The sequence below is a fragment of the Dasypus novemcinctus genome, chromosome 21 (assembly GCF_030445035.2).
Source record: "Dasypus novemcinctus isolate mDasNov1 chromosome 21, mDasNov1.1.hap2, whole genome shotgun sequence".
Taxonomy (NCBI): Eukaryota; Metazoa; Chordata; class Mammalia; order Cingulata; family Dasypodidae; genus Dasypus; species Dasypus novemcinctus.
In genome coordinates this window covers 55,149,263-55,170,423 of record NC_080693.1, presented here as the reverse complement: position 1 = coordinate 55,170,423, position 21,161 = coordinate 55,149,263, and the positions used below count along the sequence as shown (strand labels likewise).

Genomic DNA, 21,161 nt, shown 5'->3' with positions numbered 1-21,161 from the left:
AGCAAAGAGTTCCCAGCTATGGCACAAGCAGGCCTGCCTCTTGGACCAGAAGACCAGCAGACCCTATGGTACTAGAGGCATTTGTGATGTCAGTGGGGTCTTGGCACCCCAAGAGCAGAAATGTAGACCTCTGGGATTTTAGAGAAAAGCCATGCCTCTGCATGGGAGGATTATGCTCTAGGAGAAACGGCTTCTGGTATGCTACCAGGCCCTGAAGGGGGCAGAGCAGACAGGGGCCATCAGGTGACCACACGGCCAGAGCTGCCCATCATGAGCTGGTGTCCAATAGAACCACCATGTTTCCTTGAGTTTCCTCCAAACTGAGCTGGCCAGCTTTCTGGTCACTGCATTGACTTGGATCTCTCTTTAATGCCCCCTTATGTCTCTATCAATGTTCCTCCCACTTCACATGTCATCAGCCCAGAATGCATGTTTCCAGCTAAAGGTGGTCAGCGACAGGGATAAGAGGGCAGACCCCACCCTCTGTCTCCTGATTCAGAGAGCAGGCTTAACGGCTGGAGGAGTTTCCCTAAAGTGTGTTCTGTGGACCACTGGAGGTCCCTCAAGGTGTATCAGGGGTCTGCAGGTGGTTGGAGGTTTCCAAGGTAAAAAGGATGGAATTATTATTATTGTTATATTTAGATGGCCAGGAAGTCATTTATTGGAGCGCATAGGTCGGGTGAGGGCAGTGCTAGCAAAGCCCTCATGAGTGCTGGGCCCGCCACTTACCTAAGGGGCATGACTGCGGATGTATTTAACACCTGGTCATCCAGGATGAGGCACTTCTCAGCCACCATGTCTTCGAATTCGTCAGCACTGAACTTGGTGAAGCCCCACTTCTTGGAGGTGTGGCTTTTCTGGCACCCAGGGAACTTGACCTTGGCCCTGCGCAGCACCTCATCGCACGCTTCTTGTTCTGAAGTTTGGTGCGGATGGACATGACTCGGCTGATGTGGACCCAGGCCATGTCCCCTGAGGCTTTCCAAAGGTACCTCGCATACCCATCTGGAGCCTAGATTGGAGATGGCACGAGGTCACAGAGAGGCAAGGAAGCGCTGTCTCCAAGGTCCTTTAGGGCAACCCTATAGGAAACAGGGCACGTACACCACCAAGGAGGCTGCTGTCTGCAGCCACTGCACGCCGGGCCCCCAAGGAGAGAGGGGGCCGGTCAGCTTAATTGGCTGCAGAGGATGAGATTATTTTTTTCACAAATTTGAAATGCAAAATTGACTATGATTTTCACAGAAATTCCATTATGCACTTGATAATTGTCACATTGTTCAGCATTGGATACATGCTAGAAGGTCTGAATTTAGTTGATCTATCTTGGCAGTGTGTCTCAGGGGATATATTTTCATGTCATTTATAGGGTTTTGGTTATTATTTTTGTGATGTGTAATATCCTCAACCCAAATAATGTCAGTGATTCAAAAGCGGTTCATTAAAGCTCGAAAGGAGTGATGAAAGAGTAACCAAATGCTACAACTAAGAACTGTATTATAAAAGTAAATAGTGACCAAGGATCCAGTTAAAAAAACATAAATCTGTAAGACCTGGGACATGCCTGATGATTTCACACAGGTAGCTGAAAAAGGATAAATAGTAAATATGATGTTGAATATCTGAAATTGGACTTTGGTGGGATGGTGATCCACTCCATCTTAATCCCCAGCACGTTGTGTGTCATGAAACTTATCAAATAGTGGCCTAAGGCCACCAAGACGTTCATATAATTTCCAAACAAATTCAGTGACCTTGGAAATCAGAACTCCACCCCCCCCCCCCCCCAGAACAAGAGCAAAATAAGGCTTTACAGGACAAAACTGATGAATTTTTTTTTCACTAAATGTGGAAAGAAAAACAAAACTACAGAGGCAGCATTTAAGAAGACACTCTTCTCAGTAAAAGGTACAAGTAACAAGACTGGCAAAGCTTATAAAACAGCTGCGTTATTAATGACACACATTCCTTGCAGAGAGAACAGAAGAACAGAACTGGCTTTGGGCAAATTTCCTTTATCGAATGACAATGTTGGGCATCACATAATATTAATGCCATACATTATGCAAAAAATAGTTTGGTTTTAAGAAATCCTGCTATAATTGTAATTTTTTACTCCTCTAAGGATAAATTTTGAATATTAGAGATATTTAACATATTGCTATCTGAGCAGACCATTTAAGATACTAGAACTGGTTTCAAGTGGCATAATTAAAGACAGAAAGAAATGGTTTTATCTCATCTCTCTTTTTAGAATATCATGTGGGGAGAGTGGATGTGGCTCAAGCAGTTGAGCACCCAACTCACGCATGGGAGGTCCCGGGTTAAGTTCTCGGTGCCTCCTAAAGAAGACAAAAAATGAGTAGACAGTGAGTGGGAACAACGAGCAGACAAGCAAGAACAATGAGCAAGAAAATGAGCCAAAACAAAGGAGCAGGGAGCAGATGTGGCTCAAATGGTTGAGTGCCTGCCTCCCACATGGAAGGTCCTGGGTTCGGTTTCCGGTGACTCCTAAAGGAAAAAAAACAACAGACAAGGAACAAATAATGAGTACAAATAACGAGCAAAAACAATGCGCAAACAGGCAAGGGAGTCATTTTGGGGTGGAGGTAAAAAGATATTTAAAAAAGCCATGTGGGTCCACGTATATGAATTGGGTTAAAATCAATGATATGTAGAGTCCAAATACACTTGACATTTGTGTGGTTCATAGATGAGAGAAAGGTACTCAAGAATCTTTAGCTGGGAAATGGATGTGGCTCAAGTGATAGAGCTTCTGCCTACCACATGGGAGGACCTGGGTTTGATCCCTGGGGCCTGCTGGTGAAAAAGAAGAGAAAGTGTGTCCACGTGGCAAGCCAGTGCCTGCGTGGTGAGCAGTGCCTGCACCAGTGTCCAAACAAGTGCCCACGTGAGAAAGTGCCCCATGCAAGTGAGTCACGCAGCAAGATGATGACGCATCAAAAGAGGGACAAGGGGAGAGTCAAAGTGAAGTGCAACAGAAACCAGGAACTGAGGTAGTGCAATTGACAAGGAACCTCTCTCCTCATCAGAGGTCTCCAGGATTAAATCCTAGAGGAGAGAAAATGAGGAGAAAAGACAACACAAACAGCAAAAACAGCAGCGGGGAGGAGGGGAAGGGGGGGAAATAAATCTTTAAAAAAAAAGAATATTTAGTTTTGTCATTAAAGTACATGCTTTAGGGAAGCTGCTATTGCTAAATCGATTGGGCTCCCATCTACCATATGGGAGGCCCTGGGTTCACGTCCCAGGGCCTCCTTGGGAAGGCAGGCTGGCCCGCGCCCACGGAAAGCTGATGGCTTGTGCCTGCAGAGAGCTGATAGACTGCGCCCGCGGAGAGCTGGCACAGCAAGATGATGCAACAAAGGCAGACAAACAGACACAGAAGAATGCGCAGCAAATGGACAGAGAGAGCAAACAGCAAGCAAGCTGCAAGGGGGTATAAATAAAAAATAAAAATAAATCTTTTTTTAAAAAAGTACATGTTTTAGGAAAAAAGGATTCTTGGCTTAGTGACTGTTTTGTGAATCATGATATAAATGGAAAGATAGTTTGGCAATCGCTGAGGGAGCACCTGCTATTTTTGCAGGCAGGAAGATCATCTCTCCAGGGGTGAAAGAGATTGTGCCTGAAAACCAATTCACATCTCATTCCTGGTTTTTTTTCTTCAGCAGTTTTGGCAATTTTAGCTATTGTTCCCCAAATATCCCTTCTCCCCTCCTCTCTCACAGTAACAGTAGTCTCAATTTTTAGCAGGACACATGACCACTCATAAAAACTACATTTCCCAGCCTCCCTGTCGGCTAGATGTGGTCATGTGACTGTATTCTGGCCAATGGGGTGTGAGATGAGGTATGACTTTCAGGTCCTCGTAGGGAGGGGCAAGCCTTTGCTCGCCCACTTACCTCCAACTACTGTCTGGGGCCTCCTGTAGCGGTGAGCCACCTTGGGTCATGCAGATTAGGGTAGCAGGGTAGCAGAACAATGAGATAGAAGGAGCAAGTTCTCTGGACAACCTCATGGAGAGGCATATTTTTTCAGCCCTTACTGCTGCATCTGGACTGTTCCATGAGTCAGAGAAATAAAACTACTGTTTCATTAAAGCCATTATTATCCTGAGTCTCTGAAATGAGTGGCCAAACCTAAATGCTATCCCATACAGAGTTGAAGGAAAGAGTAAGAATTGTGCCTGTCCCATCCCCTTCACCGAGCACACTTCTTTTCAGCAAGCCATGCAAAGGCAGGGGCAGCAAGTTCAAGGTTCACTTCTCCCCTTCAAGCGTTGGAGGGAAAAGCTTCCCACAAGAAATTTTGAAAAGAGAGCCAGATAAAACCATTTCTTCCTGTCATTGGCAATGCCACCCAAGACCACTTCTAAGATCTTACGTGGCTGCTCAGGTGGCAATATGTTCAACATTTATATTGCCCAGATGTCATCCAACTGTTTACTGTTGAGTATCATATTAGCAGAATTTCTGAAAGCCAAAGTGCAGTGTGAATGCTTCATTTTAAGAATTTGATTCTTTCTCAACACTTGGTGATTTTGCTCATGAGCAGGAGAATGTAATCAGTGACATATTACTAAGAATATTTAAAAACCATATCCAAATATTACATTAGAACGTAATTCTTTCTGGAGTCAAATTCACCCAAAAAGAAGATTCTGGCTCAATCTACCACCCTTTCTCCAGGTGAAATGCTCATTCTCAGTACCTGCTGACGTAGTGTTTGTGGGGGCAGTAAGGCGTCTTCCAGGAGAAACAGCTCTGTGATTTCTGGATTCTTGTTTGGTTTGAATCCAAAACCATCTGACAGAGCCGCCAAACATTTGTTGCCATTTCTAATAACCTATAATTTTGGTTTAGGATGTTCTAATTTAGTATAAATAAGGAGTAAGAAAAGAAACTAACAGGATGTGAAAAGTCCCTATGGCCTCCAGGGCATAGATCGGCTGGTGAAACTTTTTCTGCAGCATCATCCCCGTCACAGATATGAAACAGCCTTATTACTTTGTACAACGTTGCATTTTTATTATTTTTACGTTGCTTACAGTTGATGGTTGGCGTGTGAGCTCAATGTCCATGAAACGATCGCTGATGTCAAGGGTTGGAGAAACACTTCCCTACTGCCTTAGCTGCGTTCCACGGCAGATAAAGAACTTTCTAAAGGGAATCCAGGGGGCTCGAAGACCCTGCTTGTCCAGGGTAGACCCACTGGGCCAGCCTGGCAGGCCCTTGTTTCATTCAGCCTCTCCCAAGAGCGCAGCAGGTCACAAGTGTCCCAAGCTCATACAATGCCCCATTTCTCCACTCAAAGTCCAGGGAGGGACGCACAAGAGTTCCCAGTTCACAGACAAGAAACCCAGGGAGCTTCTCCCCAGAGCCACCCAACTGGAGGGGGCACGGCTAGGAAAGGAACCCAAGACTCTCTGCCCCCCAAATGGCTCCTCCCCTCCCCAACACGCGGCGATCTCTGGACCTAAGCTGCAGAAGGGCTGCTGCGTGCTCAGGGCTCCCCAGGCCCCCTCCCGGCCTGCCCTCAGCGTTCACCCCGGCCCTGTGGGATATGCTCGATTACCGGCTCCACTTCACCAACGAGGAGCGCGAGCGAGGAGCGGGCCAGGAACCCGCCCTTTGTCGCACTGCTAGTGGCAGTATCTAACTCAAACCGAGGTCTGACGGCCAAGGTGACTAATTGGGCTCCGAGATCTTCGCGCGCCCACATCTCCCAACCCAGGGGCTCTGCGCCTCCCGCCCCCGCCTCGCCGCCTCCCCGGCCCCCCCGCCTCGCCGCCCCCGCCTCGCCCCGGTCCCACGCAGCCAGGGCGGCCTTCCTCGCGCTGCCTGGTTTCCCCTCCCCGCTCGCCCGGGCGCAGACCCAAGCTCCCCGCAGCGCCCCGCGCCTCCTCGCTCCCGCTCCGCGAACGTGAGGGGCGCGGCGTCCAGCCTGGCGCGCCCCCGCGCCCCCCGCGCCCCCGCCCGCGCCGGCGGCCCGCGCCGCGCTCGCTTCCCCGCCCCCGCGCCGGGCGCGCCGGGCTGGCGCTGCGCCGGGCCCCTTTCCCTCGCGCTCCCCCGCGGCGGCGCCCGGGGCGGGCTCTCCCGGGTCCAGCGCTGCGCCCCGACTCCTCCCGCTCGTTCACCGCCCCCACCCCACCCCTCCCTGGCGAGGCGCTGGCCGCACTCACTGCTGTCGGCTCGTTTTCCTCGGAGCCTCTATAACCCAGGCTATTTTCTGCCTGACCCCAGACCCGCCTGTCTTCCACCACGCACCCCCGCACCAGGAAAGATGTGCTATTCTCCAGCCGCATTTCGGAAATTCCAAAGCACAGAGCGCTCTGGGAAGAGCTCCGGACTTGGAGAGGGGAGCCCTGTCCCCTGGCCCTGCCTCTGCCGCTGAATAGCTGTGTGACTTTGGGCAGGTTGCTTTACCTCTCTGAGTCTTACTTTCTACTCCTGCAAAATGGACATAATCCCAGCTCCACCTCCCTCAGGGCGTCGCCCTGATGCTCAGCTGCACACTCCAGAGAAAGGCTGCTTGTAAGCTGAGAAAAGGTGAAGAACTGCAAAAAGGCCAGGCACGGTTACCAGATGGCTGGAAGATCAGGACCGGGCCTGCTGGTGGCTCTGGTCTGGCAGCGCCAAGGGTGGGGCAACTCTGACTTTTAGAAGGTGGGGTTGGTTGGGAAAAAGCTTGGATCCAAGCTTTGTCCAGAGTCACTCAAGGACTTCTGCTTGGTCACTGCCTTTCTGCCACCTGCGCTCACCACTGCTCCACAAGCACCTTCAAACGCCCCCTGGGTCCGATGCTGAGCCCTGCCTCCTCTAGCCACCAACACAACTCCCCCCAACCCCCCAACTGCAGTCCCGCTGAATTAGGAATTTCCTAATATTAGTCATGATTCTTTCAGTTTTCAAGTGCCAGCAGCCTAACTCCAAGTGGCTTAAACAAAAAATTAAATGTATTTGGCTTATTTAACCAAAAAGTCCAGGCACATCTGGATCTATGGGCTAAAATGATATCCAGGAGACTCAGTTTCTTTATCACTTGGTTTTGCTGTCCTCTGAAATGGCTTTTCCTTTTTTTCCCAGCCAGCCTGGCTCCACATGGTGGTCTCAGGCAGCTCCAGGCTTATTTTCTGAAAGCTAAGCAACGTCAGGGGAAAACAGAACCTATTTCACAATAGTTTCAGAAAAAAAAAAATCTCAGCATTGACCCATATTGAACTGATGGTCCATGTGCCCTTCTCGAGGGCAGTGACCAGGCCAAGGGGATGAAATACGCTGGCTGACTTGAGCACATGCCCACACCAGAGCCACCTGGACCCAGAGAGAGAGAGAGTGTGTGTGTGGATGCTCCCCCAAATAAAATTGGGATGCTGTTTTTGGAAGAGGAGAAATGAATGCTAGGGCAGGCAGAATCAATGGCTGTCCAAAGCATTCCTCCCCTTGGCTGCCAAAATATATACACACAGACATAGTTTTCCCAAGCACACAACTTTTATAAGCTTTCCTGTCACCAATTTCACTTTGTATTTGTAAATAATTTCATATTTGCAGAAAAGTTCCAAGAATAACATATAAAGAACTTTTTTTCTGAAGCATTTGAGAATTGCCAACATGATATCCCATGACCCCTGAAATATGTTAGTGTGTAAATCCTACAAACAATGACATTCTCCTAAATAACCACAATGCCACCCTTAAAATAGAAATACATTGCTATAATTTATTCATGTCCACCATTTGTCCCAATAATGTTTTTTGAAGCAAGAAGATTCAAACCAGTATCATGCTTTGCATTTAGTTGCCGTGTCTCTTCAGTCTCTTTCAGTAGAGAATACTTTCTCAGTCTTTTCTTGATGTTCATGACCTTGTACAGTTTTACTATTATAATCCAGTGATTCCGTGCAGCGTCTGTGATGGCTGGGTTCAGGTGTCAGCTTGGCCAGGTAATAGGGTCCAGTTGTTTGGTCAGGCAAGCACTGGCCTAATTGTTACTGGGAGGACATTTCGTGGACTATGGTTTCATATATACACCTCCAATTCCAGCCCAATGCCACAGGGTTCATTCTGGTTTTCTCCCTTTCCCTATCTGCAATACCCTCCTCCAGCAGTGAGAAATCGGACTTCCGTAGCCTAATATATTTACTTCTATGATCAGATCCCCCATGTGCAATGAACCTTCTCCCCGTGGGGATGCCCTCCACGCTCTGCTCGGGCTCTCATACCCCATGGACATCCTGCTCGTGCCGCCCGGGCTCCGTCCTCTCACATCGGGCCACCCTGGGTGTGGACACTCTTCTCACTCTTCTCAGGCTCCAGCACGCCACACCTGGCCACCCCACGCGGGAATCCTTCCTAACCACGCTTTGGTTCTGAGCCCCCATACCAGGCCCTGCCCGTGCTGCGATGCCCTCCTCAGTGGGCCTGGGCTTCCACACGCAGCGCCGGGCCACTCCAAGGCATGGCGCACTCCACACCCGCGCAGGCCAAGCAGCGCCGCTGGCCGCCCTCCCCACGTGTGGCCGCCCTCTCCACGGTGTGGCTGACCTCCCCACGCGTGGCCGCCCTCTCCACGGTGTGGCTGACCTCCCCATGGTGTGGCCGCCCTCCCCATGCGTGGCCGCCCTCCCCACGCGTGGCCGCCCTCCCCACGGCATGGCTGACCTCCCCACAGCGTGGCCGCCCTCCCCACGCGTGGCCGCCCTCTCCACGGTGTGGCTGACCTCCCCACGCGTGGCCGCCCTCCCCACGGCGTGGCTGACCTCCCCACGGCGTGGCCGCCCTCCCCACGCGTGGCCGCCCTCCCCATGGCGTGGCTGACCTCCCCACGGCGTGGCCGCCCTCCCCATGCGTGGCCGCCCTCCCCACGGCGTGGCTGACCTCCCCACTTCGTGGCCGCCCTCCCCACGCGTGGCCGCCCTCCCCATGGCGTGGCTGACCTCCCCATGGCGTGGCTGACCTCCGCACCCAGCTCCAGCTCGGAACCTTGCTCTAGGCCCCCGCAGCTACCACCACCGCCGCCAGCACCTGCCCTGTTCTGGCCCACCTGATGGCTTTAGGACTGAATCGCCCAGGTAGGGAAGGGAAGGGAGTGGGAGAGGAGGGAAGAGAAAGGGGAAGGAGGGAGAACGAGAGATTTTAAAAATTGCGGAAAACATAGCATAAAGTGCGCAGATCTGAAGAGCACCGCTCAAGGAAGTTTTACAGAGTGAGCACATCCATGTGGCACCAACCTGGTCAAGATACAGAGCTCAGAAGTCCCCTGCACACTCCATCCAGTCATTGCCCTCCCAAGATAACCAACTTCTATCTCTAGGGAATAATTTTCCTTATTTCTTAACTTTGTATAAATAGAAATATATAGTATATTCTCGTGTTTGGGACTGGTTTCTTTCACTCAATGTCATGTTTGTGAAATTCATCCATGCTGCTGCAGGTAAGAGTAGTTTGCTCTTTGACATTGCTGTAGTTTTCCACAATTTATTGATCCATTGTGTTTCTGATGGCCATTTGATTTATTTCCAGTTTTACCATTAGGAATAATGTGGCTATGAACAAACTTGCACATACCCTTTTGAATGCATATGTGTGCGTATTTCTGTTGGGTATTGTGATGGTTAGGCTATTGTGTCAACTCGGCCAAGTGATTGTACCCAGTTGTTTGGCCAAGCAAGCCCTGGGCTAACTGTAATACAAGGACATTTATGGACTTTAGTCACCAATGACTTTACTGCAGTGGTAAATCATAGATAGCTGATTACAATTACAGCAATCAGGGAGATTGCCATCAGCAATGAGCAACGCTTAACCCAATCAGTTGAATCCCTTAAGAGGGGAAGTGATTCCAGCATTGAGAGAGAATTTCCCAGCTAGACTTGTGCATCCCCACGGCTGCATGAAAGACTCTGATAAATCTCTTACTATCGATCAGATATCCCTTGTTGATTCTGTTCCCCTAGAGAACCCTGACTAATACAGGTATATACTTGAGAGTGGAATTGCTGGATTATAAGGAATACGTATGTTCAGCTTTAGTAGCCATTGCCAGAATTTTTTTTCTAAAGCATTTGTACAAATTTACATTCCTCCCAGCAGTATAAGAGCTTGGCCACTTCAGGGACAGTTACTGGACATTGTAGATCCTCCCAGGGCCCACTGGATGGAACGTGGGAGAGTATGGGTTATGATGTGGACTATTGACCATGGTGCAGCGATGCCCAGAGATATGCTTACCAAATGCAATGGATATGTCATGATGATGGGAGAGAGTGTTCCTGTGGGGGGAGTGGTGGGGTGGGGGCGGTGGGGTTGAATGGGACCTCATATTTTTTGAATGTAAAATTTTTAATAAATGAATAAAAAAATTTAAAAAAAAAAGAGCTTGGCCACATCCTTGCCAACACTTAGTATTATCAGTCTTTTTTAAGGTTAGCTGTTCTGGTGAATGTGTAGTGGTATCTCCTTATAGAATTAGTTTGCATTTCTCTGACCACTACTATGTTGAACATCTTTTCATATTTTTATTAGTTATTTGGATTATCTCTTTTTTTAATGAAAACATTTTAGCCTTTTGCTAATTTTTGAAAAATTGGATTTCCTGTCTTTTTCTTATTGTTTTTTTTACTTTTTATTTTTTTATTTATTTCTCTCCCCCTCCCGCCCCCTGCCCCCCAGTCCCAGTTGTCTGCTCCCTGTGTCCATCCGCTGCGCGTTCTTCCGTGTCTGCTTCCATTGTTGTGTTGTTGTCAGTGGCACCGGCAATCCGAGTCTCCCCTTGCTGCATCATCCCACTAGCGCCAGCTCTCCGCGCATGTGGCGCCACCCCTGGGCAGGCTGCACCTTCACTCGCTCTGGGCGGCTCTCCCCACGGGGCACACTCCCCGTACGTGGGGCCCCCCTATGCGGGGGACACCCCTGCGCAGCATGGCACCCCTTGCGCGCATCAGCACTGCGCACGGGCCAGCTCCACACGGGTCAAGGAGGCCCGGAGTTTGAGTTTGAACCGCGGACCTCCCATGTGGCAGACGGGACGCCCTATCCGTTGGAACACGCCCGCTTCCCTTTTCTTATTGTTTTGTAGGATATTTTCAGTATCTTCTAGATAAAAGTCTTTTGTGAGATACATATATTAAAAATATCTTTCACTCTGTGGCTTGCCTTTTCACTCACTTATTACTGCATTTTGACAAGTAGAAATTTTTTGTTTTAATGATATACAATTTAGCAATCTTTTCCTTATGGTTAGTTTTACATGTGAGTGCATGTACATGTCTTGTTTAAGAATTTTTGCCTAGTCCAAAGATCATGAATATATATTCTTTATTATTCTCCGTTGTTTTCTTCTAGAAGCTTTCTTTGTTCTTTTACTTTTTTAAAAAAGATTTATTTATTTATTTATCTCCCCCCACCAGTTGTCTGCTCTCTGTATCCATTCGCTCTGTGTTCTTCTGTGACTGCTTCTATCCTTACAGCAGCACCAGGAATCTGTTTCTTTTTTGTGTGTCATCTTGTTGTGTCAGCTCTCTGTGTGTGCGGTGCCACTCCTGGGCAGGCTGCACTTTCTTTTGAGCTGGGCAGCTCTCCTTGCGGGGTGCACTCCTTGCGCGTGGGGCTCCCCTACGTAGGGGACACCCCTGCGTGGCACGGCACTCCTTGTGCACATCAGCACTGCACATGGGCCAGCTCCACACGGGTCAAGGAGACCCGGGGTTTGAACTGCGGACCTCCCAAGTGGTAAGCGGACGCCCTATCCATTGGGCCAAGTCTGCTTACCTGTTCTTTTACTTTTGACATTAAACTTTTTAAATTTAATTTTTATTTTCACCAAAGGTATACATGTACATGCTTTAAGTAGTAAAAAACTCTACAGGACATGTAAAGAAAAGCAGCAGTCTGCAACCCTTTCATCCTAATTTTTGCCACCTAGAGCAAATTTTTTAAATATCAGAAAATGTATTTTTAATATGAAAAAAAAACCCCAATAATATTTCATATAAATGTTGATTTCTAAAAGACATTAAAGGGTAAAGAGAATGAATAGAACACAGATAGGAAGTGCAAAACAAATGGGAACAACATTAAAATAAATCAATAAGGGGAACGGATATGGCTCACGCAGTTGAGCGCCCACCTCCCACATGGGAGGTCCTGGGTTTGATTCCTGGTGCCTCCTAAAGAAAAAACAGTCAATGAGGAGACAACATGCAGAAAACAAAACAACAAAAAACAAAACAAACCCCCAAAAAAACAACACCCCCCCCCCAAAAAAAGAAACAACCACAAAGGAGCAAAAGCAACGAGCCAGGAGCGAACAGATGAAGGAGCCAATTCCGGAGGAGGGGAAAGAAAAATCAGTAGAAAATCACCACCACTTCACAAACTTTGCATTGCTAAATACTTCGGGGAATGCTATGATCCAGAGCAAATTTTTGAGCGTCTCCCCAATCCTCCAGCAACTCCTTGAGAAAACATGCAAAGGGATATATTTCTGTTACCTTGCACATCTGAAAATATTTTTAATATATCTTCACACTTGATTGATAATTTTACTAGGTATAATTCTAGGCATTTTCCCTCAGAAATTTGAAGGTATATTACCATTGTCCTTCACATTTAGATTAATGATCCTTCTAGGATTGACTTTTTATATAGCGTGAGATAGGGATCAGGGTTCAATTTTTCCCACAAATGGATATTTAAAATAAACAGTACTGGGAAGCAGATTTGGCTCAACGGATAGAGTGTCTGCCTACCACATGGGAGGTCTGGGGTTCAAATCCAGGGCCTCCTGACCCATGTGGTGAGCTGGCCCACACGCAGTGCCGATGCGCTCAAGGAATGCTGTGCCATGCAGGGGTGTCCTCTGCGTAGGCGAGCCCCATGCGCAAGCAGTTCACCCAGTAAGGAGAGTCTCCCCATGTGAAAAAAGTGCAGCCTGCCCAGGAGTGGTGCTACACACATGGAGAGCTGACGCAGCAAGATGACACAACAAAAAGAGACAGATTCCCAGTGCCGAGGGCAAGAATACAAGCAGAACACACAGTGAATGGACACAGAGAGCAGACAACTGGGGGGGGGGGGGAGGGGAGAGAATTAAATAAAAAATAAATATTTTAAAAATAATTTTAAAAAATACAAATAATTAAAATAAACAGTACTATTCATAGAAAATGTATTTTTCCATTTAATTTCACTGGACCATATATGTGTGTGGTGGTTTCTTGACTTCCTGTTGTGCTCTACTGGTCTATTTGTCTATGAGTTTGACTGTACTCACTGTATCATGGCTTTATAATAAGACTTATTGACAGGTAGTTTAAGAACGCTAACTTTGTACTTCTTTGTTATTCTTGCCCGTTTGCATTTCCATATAAATTTTAGAATCTGCTCGTGAATTTTCACAACCAAAAAAACCTTCAGGGATTTTTATTATTTTTATTTTTTTTAAAGGTTTTTTAAAATTTATTTCTCTCCCTTTCCCCCCACCCCATTGTCTGCTCTCTGTGTCCATTCGCTGGGTGTTCTTCTGTGTCCGTTTGCATTTTTGTCAGCGGCACCAGCAATCTATGTCTCTTTTTTGTTGCATCATCTCACTGTGTCAGCGCTCCATGTGTGCAGTGCCAATCCTGGGCAGGCTGCACTTTTTCACATGGGGTGGCTCTCCTTACGGGGTGCACTCCTTGCACGTGGGGCTCCCCTACACAGGAGACACCCCTGCATGGCACGGTACTCCTTGCGCACATCAGCACTGCACATGGGCCAGCTCACCACATGGGTCTGGAGGCCCTGGGTTTGAACCTTGGACCTCCCATGTGGTAGGCAGATGCTCTATCAATTGAGCCAAATCCACTTCCCTATTTTTAAATAATAGATTTATTGAGATATAATTCACCCATTAAAGTGTACAATTCCATGGTTTTTGGTATATTCACAGAATTTGGCAACTAACCACAATCAATTTTAGAACATTTTCATTACCCCCTAAGAAAAACCCATCCATACTCATTAGCCATCATGCCCTCCTAACCCCACACCTCCTAGCAGTAGGCATCCACTCATCTATTTTCTGTCTCTATAGACTTGCCAGTTCTGGACACTTCAGATAAATGGAGTCAAACAATATGTGGTCCTCTGTTATTGGCTCCTTTCACTCAGCATAATGTTTTCTGGGTTCATGTAACATGTTTTAGTACTTCGTTAATTTTTATGGCTGAATAATATCCCATTGTATGGATATACCACATTTTATTTATCCATTCATCAGTTTATGGACATTTGGGTTGTTTCCTCATTTTTAGTTATTATGAATAATGCGGCTAAAAACATTTGCATATAAGGTTTTGTGTGGACATATGTCTTCATTTCTCTTGGATATATACCTAAGGTTGGAATTTCTGGGTCATATAGTAATACTATACTTAACCTTTTAAAAAGTATAAGACTGTTTTTCAAGGCAGTTGTACCATTTAATATTCTTGACAGTAGTGTATGAGGTCTTATTGAAAATATATTTAATACATTTTGTATTAACTGTATTAATACAAAATACAAAATACATTTTGTATTAAATGTATTAATAATGTAGATCAACTGGAGGGAAGAATTGCTCACTTTACAAAACTGACACTACCAATCTATGGACACAGTATGTCCCAGTGCTTTTTTTTAAGAAGGTCTTCCTTTTATCTCGGTAATGTTTCATCATTTTTTACCTAGAATCATGCACATCTTTTGTTAGATATACTGCTAGATATCGAATTTTTAATTTAAAAATAATATTGTCTTTTTTTCATTTTAATTGCTTTTTGAAATAGTATAGTTGATTTTTGTATATTGACCTTGTTTCCAGTAACCTTGCTAAATTTCTTTATTAATTCTTATAACATATTTGTAGATTTTCTCCTATTGCACAATCATATCGTCTATGAATAGCTATAGTTTTTAATTTTTCCTTTTCAAATCTTACATTATTTCTTTTTCTTGTCTTGTTGCAGTGGCTAGGAGTAGAAGTCATAGCGGTGGACATCCTCAATTTGTTCCAGTTTCAAGGGGATAGCTTTCAATATTTTATCTCTAAGTATGAACTTTGATACAGTGCTTTTTTTTGTTGATAACAATGGTCAGATTAAGGAAATTTCCCTTTATTCCTAGCTTGCTAAAAATTTTTAAATGAATATTGAATTTTTTATAAAATGCTTTTTTGGACATCTATTGAAATATGGTTTTACTACTTGTATTAGCCAGGGTTCTCCAGAGAAACTGAACAGAGAGTATATATAATATACATTATAATATGTAAATATTAAGAGACTTAGAGATTTATTATAGGAATTGGCCCATGTGACCATGAAGATTGGCAAATCCAAATTCCACAGGGCAGGCTGCAAGTTAGAAACTCTATAAAGGTAATGACAAATTCCCTACGAGAAGCTGGCTGGCTGAAGCAGAGATAGAAATTCTTCTGTCTGACTGCTGAGATCATCAGTTTTCCCTTTAAGGCCTTCAACTGATCAGATGAGGAGACTGCTCTTATTGCTGAAGGCACACTCCTTTTTTGATTGTAGATTTATGTCACACATCAATACAATCAGTTAAAAATGTAAATCCACAAAATACCGTCATAGTGGCAATAAGACCAGTGCTTGCTTGATCAAACAACCGAACACCATAACCTAGCCAGACTGATACATGAAATCAACCATCACCTTTATGATTCCTTGATTTGGACTTTTCCAGCCTCAAAACCATGAGCTAATAAATTCTCATTGTTTAAACCAACCAATTGCATGGTATTTGCTTGAACCTCCAAGGAAACTGAAGCACCGTGTTTTGACATAAATTGTTCTCTAATTCTCCTTTCTTGTAATGTCCTACTTAGGTTTTTAACGTCAAGGTTTTGCTGCCCTCATCCAAAAAGTTAGGATGTGTTCTTCATTTTTCTATTCTCTGTAAGAGTTCATGCAAAACTGGTATTATTCTTTCTTCAGTGTTTGGAAGAATTCACCAGTGAAGCTATCTGGACTTGAAGTTTTCTTTGTGGGAAGATGTTTAATTACTGACATACTTTTTCTAATAGATATAGATCTATTTAATTATATTATCTTCTATAAAATTTGATATGTTGTGTTTTTCAAAGAACTTGTCCATTTCATAAAAAACTTCAAATTTATTGGCATAAGGTCATTATAATACCCTCCTATAATATTTTAACTGTCTGTAGGATTTATATTTATGGACTCTTTTTCATTTCTTTTTTTTTTTTTTTAAGTTTGCAAATTCTTTATATTTCCAGCTGTTGAGACAAGTATTCTTGAAAGCTGAGGTTACCTCTAGCGGCGGAACCAGAGCCAGCTATTAAGCAGCCAGAATGCTACAGTAATTGAAAACATGACCGTTTCTCTTTTAGCACGTTCTTTGTTCTCTTCTAGAAGTTGTAGATGTCTGTTTAGTTTGATTATTTGTCGTCTTAATGAAGTTGCATCTACAGCAGCCATGTCATCTGAAGTTCCTTCAATTGAAGTATCTGTATTTGAAACACCATACGTGTACTCCGGTGCAGAAATCGGTGCCTGGAACCTTGAAATTTTATTTCTTGGGGCAGAATATGATCTGAGCCACATGGTATCATTTCTGAGCAGTTGTCCATTTTGGCGAACAGCATTTTCACTCATAGAGCGCTCTCTTTTCAGCCTGCCAACTGTATAGATTTCTTCCTTTTGAGGGGACGGAGGAGGTCTTTCTAAATCCAGAAAATCTAGCGGTCTTTCACGTAGCCTAAGTACTCGAGGTGGTGCTTTTAGCGCCAAAAGCTTAAAGGGAGTTGACTGAATAAGGTCAAGATCTGCTGGTGTTGAAAATGGAACATCTTCATTATTTCCTGCTATAACAATCCTCTCAGGAACCTGCATAATTACACTAGCATTTGCAACTCCTTCTTGGAATCCTTGTTCCATGTCAGCATTTGGTGGTGCTACCTTTAATTTTTCTGGGACCCTCATTCACTGACTAATACCTTCGGTGTATTCCATTTCATACTGAATTCGACTAATTTCCGCCATCTCCGCAGCAGTGGGAGAAGGAAATGCTGCCCCACTCACCAAATGTGTACCAACTACTGCTTGCTATTTGGCATTATCTGCTCCTGGGCTTCATATTAAGTCCTTTAACTTGTGTCAACGTGTATGTGATGGAATTAGAGCCACTTTTGTCCCCCTGGGCCAGTTGGAGGGTCCCCTGCGAGGGCCGCCGCCTGCTGTCTCCCAGGGCGCTCTCAAAGGCCGTTGGCCAAGCGCACGAAGGCTCCCGGGCAAAGAACTGGCTGGAGAGGCCCACAGCGGGCCGGGAAAGACGCGAGAACCTCTTTTTCATTTCTGATGTTGGTGATTGGTACCCTTTCTCTTTCTTTTTAATCATTCTTGATCTTTATTATTTTCTTCCTTCTATTTTATCTAGGTTATTTTCCTGTTGTACTTATTTTGCTATTCTTTATTGGTTTTCAGTCTTTCTCCTTTTCTGATGTATTCAATGAAATCTAAGAACCCCTTTAAATACTGTTTTGGCTACATTCTGTTTGTTTTGATATATTTCATTATAATTCATTTTACTTATATTTTCTAATTTCCAAGATGATTTATGCTTTGAATGATGGGTTGTTTTGAAGTGTATTGCTTAATACTGAAACAATTGGAAGCTTTAAATTTATCCTTTTATTATTGATTTCCAGTCTAATTCAATGGTTGTCAAAGACCATACTGTATATTTCTCCATTTTTTTACTTTTGTTTTGACTTGCTTTATGACAGCATAGGGTGAATTTTGGTAATTGTTCCATGCACATGAAAAGAATGTGTATTCTGAAATTGTTGACTACATTGGTCTATATAAGTCTATTAGGTCATATAAATTCCCTAGGTTCTTATTGATTTTTGTTTGCTTTTTCTATCGATTACTGACAGAGATATGTTAAAATCTTTAATTAAAGTAGGGATTTTTCTATTTCTCCTTTTAGTTCTGTAATTTTTTATGTTATATCCCAGTTTGAGCCTATCGTGGACCCCAGAAAATTATGTTCTTAAGCTAACCCATTCCTGTGCGTGTATACTTTATTTATGTGGGACCTTTTGATTAGATCGTGTAGCAGTTTGATATAATTGATGAATTCCAAAAAGAAATATTGGATTATGTTAGTAATCTGACCTGTACCTGGGCATGATTGAGTTATGATTAGGGCATGGCGAAGAACAGAGTTGGGGGGCTTTTAATGTTGGAGTTTTGATTTTGGAGTTTGATGCTGAAGACTTAAACTGCAGCCCTGGGAAGTCGGCATGCAGAGGAAAGAGAAGCCAGCCCCAGGAAGGAAGGAACCTTGAAGCCAGAGTAAAGTAATCCCCAGGAACGTAGGAACCCAGGAAGCCTAAACCCTCGCAGATGTCAGCAGCCATCTTGCTCCAAATAGACTTTGGTGAGGGAAGTAACTTATGCTTTATGGTCTGGGTGTATCTGTAAGCTCCTACCCCAAATAAACACCCTTTGCAAAAACCAACCAGTTTCTAGTATTTTGCTTCAGCACCCCTTGGGCTGACTAATACAGATCGTTTCAGCTAAGTGTCTTTGATTAGATTGCAGGACTCAGGGTAGATCTTAATCCTTTGCTAGAATCCTATATAAACATAGGAGAGAGGTGAGGAAAAGGTGCTATTTTCTGCCACATGAGAAAGGACTCCAGGATTGCTTGGAACCACAGAAAGACAGAGAAGTCCCTAGAGGCTGAGAGAGAGGCCAGAGGCTGGAATCAGTCAAAGCTGAAGCAATGAAGCCCAAAAGACAGGGGAGAGATGAGCCATATGCCTGATCACCCACAGCTAAGCTGGTGGGAAAAAGGGAACCTGGAGAAGAAGGCACTGACCAGCAGCCATTTTGCCTTGCCATGTGGCAGGAGTCCAGGATCACCAGCAGCTGAATTTTGGTGAGACAGCATCTCTGATGATGCTTTGATTTGGACATTTTCATAGTCTCAGAACTGTAAACCTGAACCCTAATAAATTCCCATTATAATGGCCAACCCATTTCTGGTATTTTGCATTGGCAGACTTTAGCAAACTAAAACAATGTTTTAAGGCATTAATATATTATTAAAGACAGGGAAATAAAGATTTTTGTATTAATTGGCTTGATTCATAATTTAAAAGGGTCATTCATTATTACTAGTAAGACTTCTTGCCTTAAAGCTACTTTACTTATATGATCCAAGTAGTTAGTATTTATATGGCATCATATTTTTTGGTTAGTTCTTATATAGTATATCATTTTCCATCCTTTTCCTTTTAATAGTCCTGTGTCCTTTTATTTAAAGTTTTTCTCTCATAAGCAATAAATAGATGAGGCTTTATTCTAAAGCTCTCTGTCAATCTTTGTCTCTAGCCAATTTATATATAATGTAATCATAGCTATATTTTGGTTGAAAACTACTATCTTATTACTTGTTTTCAGTTGTCCCATCTTTTTTTTTTTCCTTTTTAAAATCCATCTCTTGATTAATCAAGTATTTTTCATGATCAGATCAGCTAGAGATTTATCATTTTATTCATCTTTCCAAAGACTCAGCTTTTGGTGTTATTGTTTTCTTTATCATTTGTATTATTTCCATATTGTTTATATGCTTTCTTTTTCATTGATTTCCACTCTTCTCTATATTGTTTCCTTCCTTCTACTTGGTTTGAATTCAATTAGCTCTTTTTTAAAGAAATATAGTTTCTTAAATTAGAAGCTTAGATCACTGGTTTTACACCTTCTTTTTCTCATACAATCCCTCTAAACACTGCTGAAAGATCTGCTTCAAGTTCAGTCACCTGGCTGTTAACAAAAGTCTTCATTCCTCATAACTGGTTGATTAGAGGCCCAGTTTCTCAGCACGTGGACTTCTTCTCGTGTCATGGTGGTGTGTCCCCCAGGGTGAGTGCTACAAAAAAGAGACAAAGAGGGAGCAAGAGAAGAGAGAGAAAGAAGTCACAGTGTCTTTTATGAACTAGAATCAGAACCGATCACTTCTGTTATATTCTGTGGGCTGCAAAGACTAATTCTGACACACTGTGGAAGGGGAGTACACAATGTATGAGTACCAGTGGGAGCCGTAATGGAGACTGTCAAACCACAACCAATATTTTCCTCTTCGGAGGATTATTCCTTCTTGCATTAGCATGTTTCCTTCCATCTGGCATCATTTTCTTTTTGTTAGAAAATTTTTCTTAGAATTTTTGTTAGTGCAGGTCTGCTGGTGATAAATTCTCAGTTTCTGTTGGTTTTAAAATATCTTTATCACTTTCTTTTTTTTGAAGGATATTTTCACTTGGTCTAGTTTTTCAGTTATTTACAGCACTCCAAATATGTCATGTCATTGTCATCTGGTTTCCATTATTTCTGTGGTAATATTAGGAGTCATTCTTATGTATTAAAGATAATGTACAGTTGAGTCTTGCTTTTTTAATTCAATCTTACAATCTCTGCCCTGGAGTTGGGTTTAAATCTACTATCTTGCTATTTTTCTATTATTCTGATGTGTGTTTTATTATATTTTCCTCTTTTTCTACCTTCTTTTGGATTGACTGTTTTTAAAATATTCCTTCTATCTTTACTATTGTCTCATTAATATACTGCTGAATTTTTTTATGGCCCATGAACAAAGACCTTTTTTTCTAACAATAAACTTTTTTCTAAGAACAATTTTAGATATAGAAAAAATTGTGAAGATAGTACAGAGAGTTTGCTGCTATCCCAAACCCGGTTTTCCCTATCATTAACATCTTACATCAGTATAGTACATGTGTTACAATTAATGAACCAATACTGACATATTGTTATTAACTAAAGTCCACACTTTATTCAGATTCCCTTGGTTTTAACCTAATGTCCTTTTTTCTGTTCCAGGATCCCATCCAGGGTACCATGTTGCATCTAGTCGTCATGTCTCCTCTGGCTGTGACAGTTTGTCAAAATTTCCTTGTTTTGGGTGATCTTGACAGTATTGAGAAGGACTGGTTTAGTATTTTGTAGAATGTACCTCTATTGGGATTTGTTTGATGTTTTCTCATGATTAGACTGGGTTATGTTTCTTTTTCCAAGGTTTTATCACTGAGGTAAAGTG

At 43.8% G+C, this 21,161-nt stretch overlaps 1 non-coding gene and 1 pseudogene across 1 annotated transcript; both read right to left on the bottom strand.

Annotated features, from left to right (window-relative positions):
* Nucleotides 1-1,053: 1,053 nt before the first annotated feature.
* Nucleotides 1,054-1,187, bottom strand: LOC111765124 (small nucleolar RNA SNORA70). Its single transcript, XR_002797548.1, has one exon. It is a non-coding gene; the product is annotated as a small nucleolar RNA SNORA70 (small nucleolar RNA).
* Nucleotides 1,188-16,280: 15,093 nt separating this feature from the next.
* On the bottom strand, nt 16,281-17,173 carry LOC101421708 (mitochondrial fission factor-like; annotated as a pseudogene).
* Nucleotides 17,174-21,161: the final 3,988 nt, after the last annotated feature.